The following is a 12,377-nucleotide window of genomic DNA, read 5'->3' on the forward strand; positions in this document are numbered from 1 at the left end:
CAGCCCACAGAGAACTATATACAGCCCACAGCAGTATACAGCACAGAGCACAGCCCACAGAGAACTATATACAGCCCACAGCAGTATACAGCACAGAGCACAGCCCACAGAGAACTATATATAGCACAGAGCACACAGTAGTATACAGCACAGAGCACAGCCCACAGAGAGCTATATACAGCCCACAGCAGTATACAGCACAGAGCACAGCCCACAGAGAACTATATACAGCCCACAGCAGTATACAGCACAGAGCACAGCCCACAGAGAACTATATATAGCACAGAGCACACAGTAGTATACAGCACAGAGCACAGCCCACAGAGAGGTATATACAGCCCACAGTAGTATACAGCACAGAGCACAGCCCACAGAGAACTATATACAGCCCACAGCAGTATACAGCACAGAGCACAGCCCACAGAGAACTATATACAGCCCACAGCAGTATACAGCACAGAGCACAGCCCACAGAGAACTATATATAGCACAGAGCACACAGTAGTATACAGCACAGAGCACAGCCCACAGAGAGCTATATACAGCCCACAGCAGTATACAGCACAGAGCACAGCCCACAGAGAACTATATACAGCCCACAGCAGTATACAGCACAGAGCACAGCCCACAGAGAACTATATATAGCACAGAGCACACAGTAGTATACAGCACAGAGCACAGCCCACAGAGAGCTATATACAGCCCACAGCAGTATACAGCACAGAGCACAGCCCACAGAGAACTATATATAGCACAGAGCACACTGTAGTATACAGCACAGAGCACAGCCCACAGAGAGCTATATACAGCCCACAGTAGTATACAGCACAGAGCACAGCCCAGAGAGAACTATATACAGCCCACAGTAGTATACAGCACAGAGCACAGCCCACAGAGAACTATATACAGCCCACAGCAGTATACAGCACAGAGCACAGCCCACAGAGAACTATATATAGCACAGAGCACACAGTAGTATACAGCACAGAGCACAGCCCACAGAGAACTATATACAGCCCACAGCAGTATACAGCACAGAGCACAGCCCACAGAGAACTATATATAGCACAGAGCACACAGTAGTATACAGCACAGAGCACAGCCCACAGAGAGCTATATACAGCCCACAGCAGTATACAGCACACAGCACAGCCCACAGAGAACTATATACAGCCCACAGTAGTATACAGCACAGAGCACAGCCCACAGAGAACTATATACAGCCCACAGCAGTATACAGCACAGAGCACAGCCCACAGAGAACTATATATAGCACAGAGCACACAGTAGTATACAGCACAGAGCACAGCCCACAGAGAACTATATACAGCCCACAGCAGTATACAGCACAGAGCACAGCCCACAGAGAACTATATATAGCACAGAGCACACAGTAGTATACAGCACAGAGCACAGCCCACAGAGAGCTATATACAGCCCACAGCAGTATACAGCACACAGCACAGCCCACAGAGAACTATATACAGCCCACAGTAGTATACAGCACAGAGCACAGCCCACAGAGAACTATATACAGCCCACAGCAGTATACAGCACAGAGCACAGCCCACAGAGAACTATATACAGCCCACAGCAGTATACAGCACAGAGCACAGCCCACAGAGAACTATATATAGCACAGAGCACACAGTAGTATACAGCACAGAGCACAGCCCACAGAGAGCTATATACAGCCCACAGCAGTATACAGCACACAGCACAGCCCACAGAGAACTATATACAGCCCACAGTAGTATACAGCACAGAGCACAGCCCACAGAGAACTATATACAGCCCACAGCAGTATACAGCACAGAGCACAGCCCACAGAGAACTATATACAGCCCACATCTCTTCTCTTCCTCCCCTCACCTCCTCCGAGAATGGCCCCACAGTCCAGAAAAAAAAAAAACTCTCCTCACCTCTCCTCGTGCCCAGCGTTGCTTCCTGGTTCCTGCTCCTGTCTCAGCAGCTGCAGTCTGCCCGGGACACAGCAGGTGCGCGATGATATGACATCATCGCGCACCCGCAGTGTCAGAGGCAGAGCGGGGAATGATGGGAGAGGAGCGTCTGTAGACGCTCTCTCCTCCATCATTGCATTCAACTGTACCGGCGTCTATACGCCGGTATAGTTGAATGCGACGGCGGGGGCGGCGGATTGAGCGGCCCACCACTGGCACCGGCCCTTCTGGCATTTGCCAGAAGTGCCCTATGGCCAGTCCGGCCCTGGCTGGAACCCTCACGTGTCACAATTGGCCCTTGGCCATGGTCGTTCCACGTGTCACAATGGGCTGGAACCCTCACGTGTCACAATGGGTCCTTGGCCTATAAAAAGCAGCGCGGTGGCAGTCATCTTCAGTCTGCTGCCGGAGCAGCGGCAAGCAGCATGGTGGTAGATAGGCAGCAGGGTCTATACCCAGCATCTGGAGAGCCAAGGGAAGACAGCTGTTCGCTTGTTTGTTTTTGGAATTTCCCTCTCGCACACCTCCTCCTGAGGGCACATAGGAACAAAGAGGGGTAGGAGGGTTACAATAGGTGGGGTTATGCAGATTAAAAACGAAGGGCTCACAGCCTGAACAAACAGTGGAACGGCCATTGTCAAGGCGTCCGGTTTGCTAAAATGTCCTCCTCAGGGCAATCTTTTGCTCCATCTCCCTAAAGGGTATCAGTGTTAGGCCATGGTGCGGCACAAGTGCAAAACGAGTTCTGGTTATGGCTTCTTGGCCTTCTGGCTATGATGAAGTATCAGTGTTAGCCCTCAAGGCAGCACAAGTACAAAACCATTTTTGGTTATCGCTTCTTGGCGTTTTGGCTATGATCGTCGTCGTCGCTGTCGCCCAAGATCATTTGTAGTATCTGTTGTTATCAGTTTAATATCTGATACGTCTCCTAATTGGGGACCATATATTAAATGGATTTTTAGAACAGGGAGATGGGAAAAGAGCTTGCTCTGTCCACTCACGCATTGACCCGTTATGGCAGTATCGCCGGGAACAGTGCACTCCTTCTCTGATCCGGTTTCCAAAAACAGTTTAAATTGAAATCAGCGCAAGTTGTGTTTTAACCCACGATGTGAATTCTTTTCAGGGTCAAAGAAGCACATTTCAGATGCCAAGTGTAGCATTTTTCTCGCTTTCGCTTGACCATTTGCAACATTTTGTGTGTGTGCCTTGCCTTGCTTTCACCTATGTATGTCAAGCATTATATTGCATTCAATATGCAATCAATCAATCAATCAATCAATCAATCAATCAATTTGTCTTTACTGGTTGCATCAGGTGTGTTAAGATGTAGGCCTGTATTAGGCCTTTGTTACTGTGTTGCATATATACTATGCCATCCATCTACAAAGTTAGGCCCCCCTGCTGTCAGTACTTGGCGTTTAAATTGAAGTATCCAATGAGTAGTTCTGCCACACATACCACATTTGTGACCGCATGAATTCTTTTGTAAAACCTTGTTTCCCTCTTGTGGACCACTGACTTTTAAATTTGGTGTATATGTATTTAAAAAAAGGAAAAATCGTGTCCGTGCTGATCTCGAATACGCTGCCTATCTCCACTTGTGTGAGTATTCTAATGCTTTCTAGCAACCAGGTGCGCTGCCTGCATTAGATAGAATCTGTTCACGGAACCCTCACGTGTCACAATTGGCCCTTGGCCATGGTCGTTCCACGTGTCACAATGGGCTGGAACCCTCACGTGTCACAATTGGCCCTTGGCCATGGTCGTTCCACGTGTCACAATGGGCTGGAACCCTCACGTGTCACAATGGGTCCTTGGCCTATAAAAAGCAGCGCGGTGGCAGTCATCTTCAGTCTGCTGCCGGAGCAGCGGCAAGCAGCATGGTGGTAGATAGGCAGCAGGGTCTATACCCAGCATCTGGAGAGCCAAGGGAAGACAGCTGTTCGCTTGTTTGTTTTTGGAATTTCCCTCTCGCACACCTCCTCCTGAGGGCACATAGGAACAAAGAGGGGTAGGAGGGTTACAATAGGTGGGGTTATGCAGATTAAAAACGAGGGGCTCACAGCCTGAACAAACAGCAGAATGGCCATTGTCAAGGCGTCCGGTTTGCTAAAATGTCCTCCTCAGGGCAATCTTTTGCTCCATCTCCCTAAAGGGTATCAGTGTTAGGCCTTGGTGCGGCACAAGTGCAAAACGAGTTCTGGTTATTGCTTCTTGGCCTTCTGGCTATGATGAAGGATCAGTGTTAGGCCTCAAGGCGGCACAAGTACAAAACCATTTTTGGTTATTGCTTTTTGACGTTTTGGCTATGATCGTCGCCGCTGCCCAAGATCAATTGTAGTATCTGTTGTTATCAGTTTAATATCTGATACGTCTCCTAATTGGGGACCATATATTAAATGGATTTTTAGAACAGGGAGATGGGAAAAGAGCTTGCTCTGTCCACTCACGCATTGACCCGTTATGGCAGTATCTCCGGGAACAGTGCACTCCTCTGATCCGGTTTCCAAAAACAGATTGAATTGAAATCAGCGCAAGTTGTGTTTTAACCCACGATGTGAATTCTTTTCAGAGTCAAAGAAGCACATTTCAGATGCCAAGTGTAGCATTTTTCTCGCTTTCGCTTGACCATTTGCAACATTTTGTGTGTGTGCCTTGCCTTGCTTTCACCTATGTATGTCAAGCATTATATTGCATTCAATATGCAATCAATCAATCAATCAATCAATCAATCAATTTGTCTTTACTGGTTGCATCAGGTGTGTTAAGATGTAGGCCTGTATTAGGCCTTTGTTACTGTGTTGCATATATACTGTGCCATCCAACTACAAAGTTAGGCCCCCCTGCTGTCAGTACTTGGCGTTTAAATTGAAGTATCCAATGAGTAGTTCTGCCATACATACCACATTTGTGACCGCATGAATTCTTTTGTAAAACCTTGTTTCCCTCTTGTGGACCACTGACTTTTAAATTTGGTGTATATGTATGTAAAAAAAGGAAAAATCGTGTCAGTGCTGATCTCGAATACGCTGCCTATCTCCACCTGTGTGACTATTCTAATGCTTTCTAGCAACCAGGTGCGCTGCCTGCATTAGATAGAATCTGTTCACGGAACCCTCACGTGTCACAATTGACTCTTGGCCATGGTCGTTCCACGTGTCACACTGGGCTGGAACCAGGGCCGGACTGGGACTAAAATTCAGCCCTGGCATTTGAAGTTACACAGGCCCACTTGTCACATGGTGACTGTATAATATCTTTGTACACTTGTAGGCAGGGCCGGTTTTAGGCAAAGTGGGGCCCTAGGCAAAGTTTAAAATGGGTCCGCAAATGCTAACATATTGCACATCACACAGAAGCCTTTCTGTTGTATTTACGTGCGCTGAGTTCAGGCCGCTAAACGAGTTTGATCGACAATACTGAAGTTGTTCAACGCTTGTTTCCCGGCCTCTTTCCACCAGCTGAGGAATAATGATGAGACAGAACGATCACTAATAGATCACCATACAGTATCATGTTTTCAGCAGCACATCTACAGTTTACACTGGCAATGTGCTGCTGACAACAAGGCTTTTTGTTCCAGCAAAAACAATCCGAATATGCAGCATTTTACTTGTTTAGTAAAATACACCCCATAGTCCTCCATATATTATAATGTGCTCCATAGTCCTCCATATAGTATAATACACTCCCTATAGTCCTCCATATATTAAAATACACTGCTCAGTCCTCCACATAGTATAATACACTCCTCATAGTCCTCCATATAGCATAATACAATCCTCATAGTCCTCCATATAGCATAATACAATCCTCATAGTGCTCCATATAGTATAATGCACCGCCACAGTCATCCATGTAGTACAATTCACTTCCCATAGTATAATGCACCCCATAGTTCTTCATATAGTATAACGTATTCCCCATAGTCCTCGATACAGTATAATGCAGCCCACATATAGTATAATGCAGCCACCCCAGAGTATAATGCAGCCACCCCAGAGTATAATGCAGCCACCCCAGAGTATAATGCAGCCACCCCACAGAGTATAATGCAGCCACCCCAGAGTATGTAACCCCCATAGAATATAATACAGCCCACCTCCCCATAATATATAATGTAGCCCCCCATAGAATATAATGCAGACCCCCATAGTATATAACGCAGCCTCCCCCATAGAATATAATATACCCCCACAATAGTATATAACACAGCCACATAGTACATAACATGGCCTCCCCCATAGAATATAATATACTCCCCATAGTATATAGCAAAGCCCGCATATTATATAGCACAAACCGCATAGTATACAGCACAGCCTGCATACTATAGCACAGCTCGCATAGTAGATAACACAGCCCACACAGCAGTATTCAGCACAGACCACACAGTAGTATACAGCACAGACCACACAGTAGTATACAGCACAGCCCACGTAGAAGTATACAGCACAGTCCACACAGTAGTATACAGCACAGCCCACAGAGTAATATATACAGCACAGCCCACAAAGTAATATATACAGCACAGCCCACAAAGTAATATATACAGCACAGCCCACAGAGAACTATATACAGCACAGCCCACAGAGAACTATATACAGGACAGCCCACAGAGAACTATATACAGCACAGCCCACAGAGAACTATATAAAGCACAGCCCAGAGTACTATATACAGCACAGCCCAGAGTACTATATAAAGCACAGCCCAGAGAGTACTATATACAGCACAGCCCAGAGAGTACTATATACAGCACAGCCCAGAGAGTACTATATACAGCACAGCCCACAGAGTACTATATACAGCACAGCCCACAGAGTACTATACACAGCACAGCCCACAGAGTACTATATACAGCACAGCCCACAGAGTACTATATACAGCACAGCCCACAGAGTACTATATACAGCACAGCCCACAGAGAACTATATACAGCACACAGTATTATACAGCACAGAGCACAGCCCAGAGAACTATATACAGCCCACAGTAGTATACAGCACAGAGCACAGCCCACAGAGAACTATATACAGCACAGAGCACAGCCCACAGAGAACTATATACAGCCCACAGTAGCATACAGCACAGAGCACAGCCCACAGATAACTATATACAGCCCACAGTAGTATACAGCACAGAGCACAGCCCACAGAGAACTATATACAGCACAGAGCACAGCCCACAGAGAACTATATACAGCCCACAGTAGCATACAGCACAGAGCACAGCCCACAGATAACTATATACAGCCCACAGTAGTATACAGCACAGAGCACAGCCCACAGAGAACTATATACAGCACAGAGCACAGCCCACAGAGAACTATATACAGCCCACAGTAGCATACAGCACAGAGCACAGCCCACAGATAACTATATACAGCCCACAGTAGTATACAGCACAGAGCACAGCCCACAGAGAGCTATATACAGCCCACAGTAGTATACAGCACAGAGCACAGCCCACAGAGAACTATATACAGCCCACAGCAGTATACAGCACAGAGCACAGCCCACAGAGAACTATATACAGCCCACAGCAGTATACAGCACAGAGCACAGCCCACAGAGAACTATATATAGCACAGAGCACACAGTAGTATACAGCACAGAGCACAGCCCACAGAGAGCTATATACAGCCCACAGCAGTATACAGCACAGAGCACAGCCCACAGAGAACTATATACAGCCCACAGCAGTATACAGCACAGAGCACAGCCCACAGAGAACTATATATAGCACAGAGCACACAGTAGTATACAGCACAGAGCACAGCCCACAGAGAGGTATATACAGCCCACAGTAGTATACAGCACAGAGCACAGCCCACAGAGAACTATATACAGCCCACAGCAGTATACAGCACAGAGCACAGCCCACAGAGAACTATATACAGCCCACAGCAGTATACAGCACAGAGCACAGCCCACAGAGAACTATATATAGCACAGAGCACACAGTAGTATACAGCACAGAGCACAGCCCACAGAGAGCTATATACAGCCCACAGCAGTATACAGCACAGAGCACAGCCCACAGAGAACTATATACAGCCCACAGCAGTATACAGCACAGAGCACAGCCCACAGAGAACTATATATAGCACAGAGCACACAGTAGTATACAGCACAGAGCACAGCCCACAGAGAGCTATATACAGCCCACAGCAGTATACAGCACAGAGCACAGCCCACAGAGAACTATATATAGCACAGAGCACACTGTAGTATACAGCACAGAGCACAGCCCACAGAGAGCTATATACAGCCCACAGTAGTATACAGCACAGAGCACAGCCCAGAGAGAACTATATACAGCCCACAGTAGTATACAGCACAGAGCACAGCCCACAGAGAACTATATACAGCCCACAGCAGTATACAGCACAGAGCACAGCCCACAGAGAACTATATATAGCACAGAGCACACAGTAGTATACAGCACAGAGCACAGCCCACAGAGAACTATATACAGCCCACAGCAGTATACAGCACAGAGCACAGCCCACAGAGAACTATATATAGCACAGAGCACACAGTAGTATACAGCACAGAGCACAGCCCACAGAGAGCTATATACAGCCCACAGCAGTATACAGCACACAGCACAGCCCACAGAGAACTATATACAGCCCACAGTAGTATACAGCACAGAGCACAGCCCACAGAGAACTATATACAGCCCACAGCAGTATACAGCACAGAGCACAGCCCACAGAGAACTATATATAGCACAGAGCACACAGTAGTATACAGCACAGAGCACAGCCCACAGAGAACTATATACAGCCCACAGCAGTATACAGCACAGAGCACAGCCCACAGAGAACTATATATAGCACAGAGCACACAGTAGTATACAGCACAGAGCACAGCCCACAGAGAGCTATATACAGCCCACAGCAGTATACAGCACACAGCACAGCCCACAGAGAACTATATACAGCCCACAGTAGTATACAGCACAGAGCACAGCCCACAGAGAACTATATACAGCCCACAGCAGTATACAGCACAGAGCACAGCCCACAGAGAACTATATACAGCCCACAGCAGTATACAGCACAGAGCACAGCCCACAGAGAACTATATATAGCACAGAGCACACAGTAGTATACAGCACAGAGCACAGCCCACAGAGAGCTATATACAGCCCACAGCAGTATACAGCACACAGCACAGCCCACAGAGAACTATATACAGCCCACAGTAGTATACAGCACAGAGCACAGCCCACAGAGAACTATATACAGCCCACAGCAGTATACAGCACAGAGCACAGCCCACAGAGAACTATATATAGCACAGAGCACACTGTAGTATACAGCACAGAGCACAGCCCACAGAGAGCTATATACAGCCCACAGTAGTATACAGCACAGAGCACAGCCCAGAGAGAACTATATACAGCCCACAGTAGTATACAGCACAGAGCACAGCCCACAGAGAACTATATACAGCCCACAGCAGTATACAGCACAGAGCACAGCCCACAGAGAACTATATATAGCACAGAGCACACAGTAGTATACAGCACAGAGCACAGCCCACAGAGAACTATATACAGCCCACAGCAGTATACAGCACAGAGCACAGCCCACAGAGAACTATATATAGCACAGAGCACACAGTAGTATACAGCACAGAGCACAGCCCACAGAGAGCTATATACAGCCCACAGCAGTATACAGCACACAGCACAGCCCACAGAGAACTATATACAGCCCACAGTAGTATACAGCACAGAGCACAGCCCACAGAGAACTATATACAGCCCACAGCAGTATACAGCACAGAGCACAGCCCACAGAGAACTATATATAGCACAGAGCACACAGTAGTATACAGCACAGAGCACAGCCCACAGAGAACTATATACAGCCCACAGCAGTATACAGCACAGAGCACAGCCCACAGAGAACTATATATAGCACAGAGCACACTGTAGTATACAGCACAGAGCACAGCCCACAGAGAGCTATATACAGCCCACAGTAGTATACAGCACAGAGCACAGCCCAGAGAGAACTATATACAGCCCACAGTAGTATACAGCACAGAGCACAGCCCACAGAGAACTATATACAGCCCACAGCAGTATACAGCACAGAGCACAGCCCACAGAGAACTATATATAGCACAGAGCACACAGTAGTATACAGCACAGAGCACAGCCCACAGAGAACTATATACAGCCCACAGCAGTATACAGCACAGAGCACAGCCCACAGAGAACTATATATAGCACAGAGCACACAGTAGTATACAGCACAGAGCACAGCCCACAGAGAGCTATATACAGCCCACAGCAGTATACAGCACACAGCACAGCCCACAGAGAACTATATACAGCCCACAGTAGTATACAGCACAGAGCACAGCCCACAGAGAACTATATACAGCCCACAGCAGTATACAGCACAGAGCACAGCCCACAGAGAACTATATATAGCACAGAGCACACAGTAGTATACAGCACAGAGCACAGCCCACAGAGAACTATATACAGCCCACAGCAGTATACAGCACAGAGCACAGCCCACAGAGAACTATATATAGCACAGAGCACACAGTAGTATACAGCACAGAGCACAGCCCACAGAGAGCTATATACAGCCCACAGCAGTATACAGCACACAGCACAGCCCACAGAGAACTATATACAGCCCACAGTAGTATACAGCACAGAGCACAGCCCACAGAGAACTATATACAGCCCACAGCAGTATACAGCACAGAGCACAGCCCACAGAGAACTATATACAGCCCACAGCAGTATACAGCACAGAGCACAGCCCACAGAGAACTATATATAGCACAGAGCACACAGTAGTATACAGCACAGAGCACAGCCCACAGAGAGCTATATACAGCCCACAGCAGTATACAGCACACAGCACAGCCCACAGAGAACTATATACAGCCCACAGTAGTATACAGCACAGAGCACAGCCCACAGAGAACTATATACAGCCCACAGCAGTATACAGCACAGAGCACAGCCCACAGAGAACTATATACAGCCCACATCTCTTCTCTTCCTCCCCTCACCTCCTCCGAGAATGGCCCCACAGTCCAGAAAAAAAAAAAACTCTCCTCACCTCTCCTCGTGCCCAGCGTTGCTTCCTGGTTCCTGCTCCTGTCTCAGCAGCTGCAGTCTGCCCGGGACACAGCAGGTGCGCGATGATATGACATCATCGCGCACCCGCAGTGTCAGAGGCAGAGCGGGGAATGATGGGAGAGGAGCGTCTGTAGACGCTCTCTCCTCCATCATTGCATTCAACTGTACCGGCGTCTATACGCCGGTATAGTTGAATGCGACGGCGGGGGCGGCGGATTGAGCGGCCCACCACTGGCACCGGCCCTTCTGGCATTTGCCAGAAGTGCCCTATGGCCAGTCCGGCCCTGGCTGGAACCCTCACGTGTCACAATTGGCCCTTGGCCATGGTCGTTCCACGTGTCACAATGGGCTGGAACCCTCACGTGTCACAATGGGTCCTTGGCCTATAAAAAGCAGCGCGGTGGCAGTCATCTTCAGTCTGCTGCCGGAGCAGCGGCAAGCAGCATGGTGGTAGATAGGCAGCAGGGTCTATACCCAGCATCTGGAGAGCCAAGGGAAGACAGCTGTTCGCTTGTTTGTTTTTGGAATTTCCCTCTCGCACACCTCCTCCTGAGGGCACATAGGAACAAAGAGGGGTAGGAGGGTTACAATAGGTGGGGTTATGCAGATTAAAAACGAAGGGCTCACAGCCTGAACAAACAGTGGAACGGCCATTGTCAAGGCGTCCGGTTTGCTAAAATGTCCTCCTCAGGGCAATCTTTTGCTCCATCTCCCTAAAGGGTATCAGTGTTAGGCCATGGTGCGGCACAAGTGCAAAACGAGTTCTGGTTATGGCTTCTTGGCCTTCTGGCTATGATGAAGTATCAGTGTTAGCCCTCAAGGCAGCACAAGTACAAAACCATTTTTGGTTATCGCTTCTTGGCGTTTTGGCTATGATCGTCGTCGTCGCTGTCGCCCAAGATCATTTGTAGTATCTGTTGTTATCAGTTTAATATCTGATACGTCTCCTAATTGGGGACCATATATTAAATGGATTTTTAGAACAGGGAGATGGGAAAAGAGCTTGCTCTGTCCACTCACGCATTGACCCGTTATGGCAGTATCGCCGGGAACAGTGCACTCCTTCTCTGATCCGGTTTCCAAAAACAGTTTAAATTGAAATCAGCGCAAGTTGTGTTTTAACCCACGATGTGAATTCTTTTCAGGGTCAAAGAAGCACATTTCAGATGCCAAGTGTAGCATTTTTCTCGCTTTCGCTTGACCATTTGCAACATTTTGTGTGTGTGCCTTGCCTTGCTTTCACCTATGTATGTCAAGCATTATATTGCATTCAATATGCAATCAATC

The 12,377-nt window shown here is 47.7% G+C and overlaps 3 pseudogenes; all 3 read left to right on the plus strand.

Annotated features, from left to right (window-relative positions):
* Window positions 1-2,792: 2,792 nt before the first annotated feature.
* LOC143771199 (U2 spliceosomal RNA) lies at window positions 2,793-3,007 on the plus strand (annotated as a pseudogene).
* A 1,243-nt stretch (window positions 3,008-4,250) lies between these two features.
* LOC143771245 (U2 spliceosomal RNA) lies at window positions 4,251-4,459 on the plus strand (annotated as a pseudogene).
* A 7,481-nt stretch (window positions 4,460-11,940) lies between these two features.
* LOC143771200 (U2 spliceosomal RNA) lies at window positions 11,941-12,155 on the plus strand (annotated as a pseudogene).
* The last annotated feature ends 222 nt before the right edge of the window (window positions 12,156-12,377 follow it).

Source organism: Ranitomeya variabilis, chromosome 4, assembly GCF_051348905.1.
Source record: "Ranitomeya variabilis isolate aRanVar5 chromosome 4, aRanVar5.hap1, whole genome shotgun sequence".
In the NCBI taxonomy this organism is placed as follows: Eukaryota; Metazoa; Chordata; class Amphibia; order Anura; family Dendrobatidae; genus Ranitomeya; species Ranitomeya variabilis.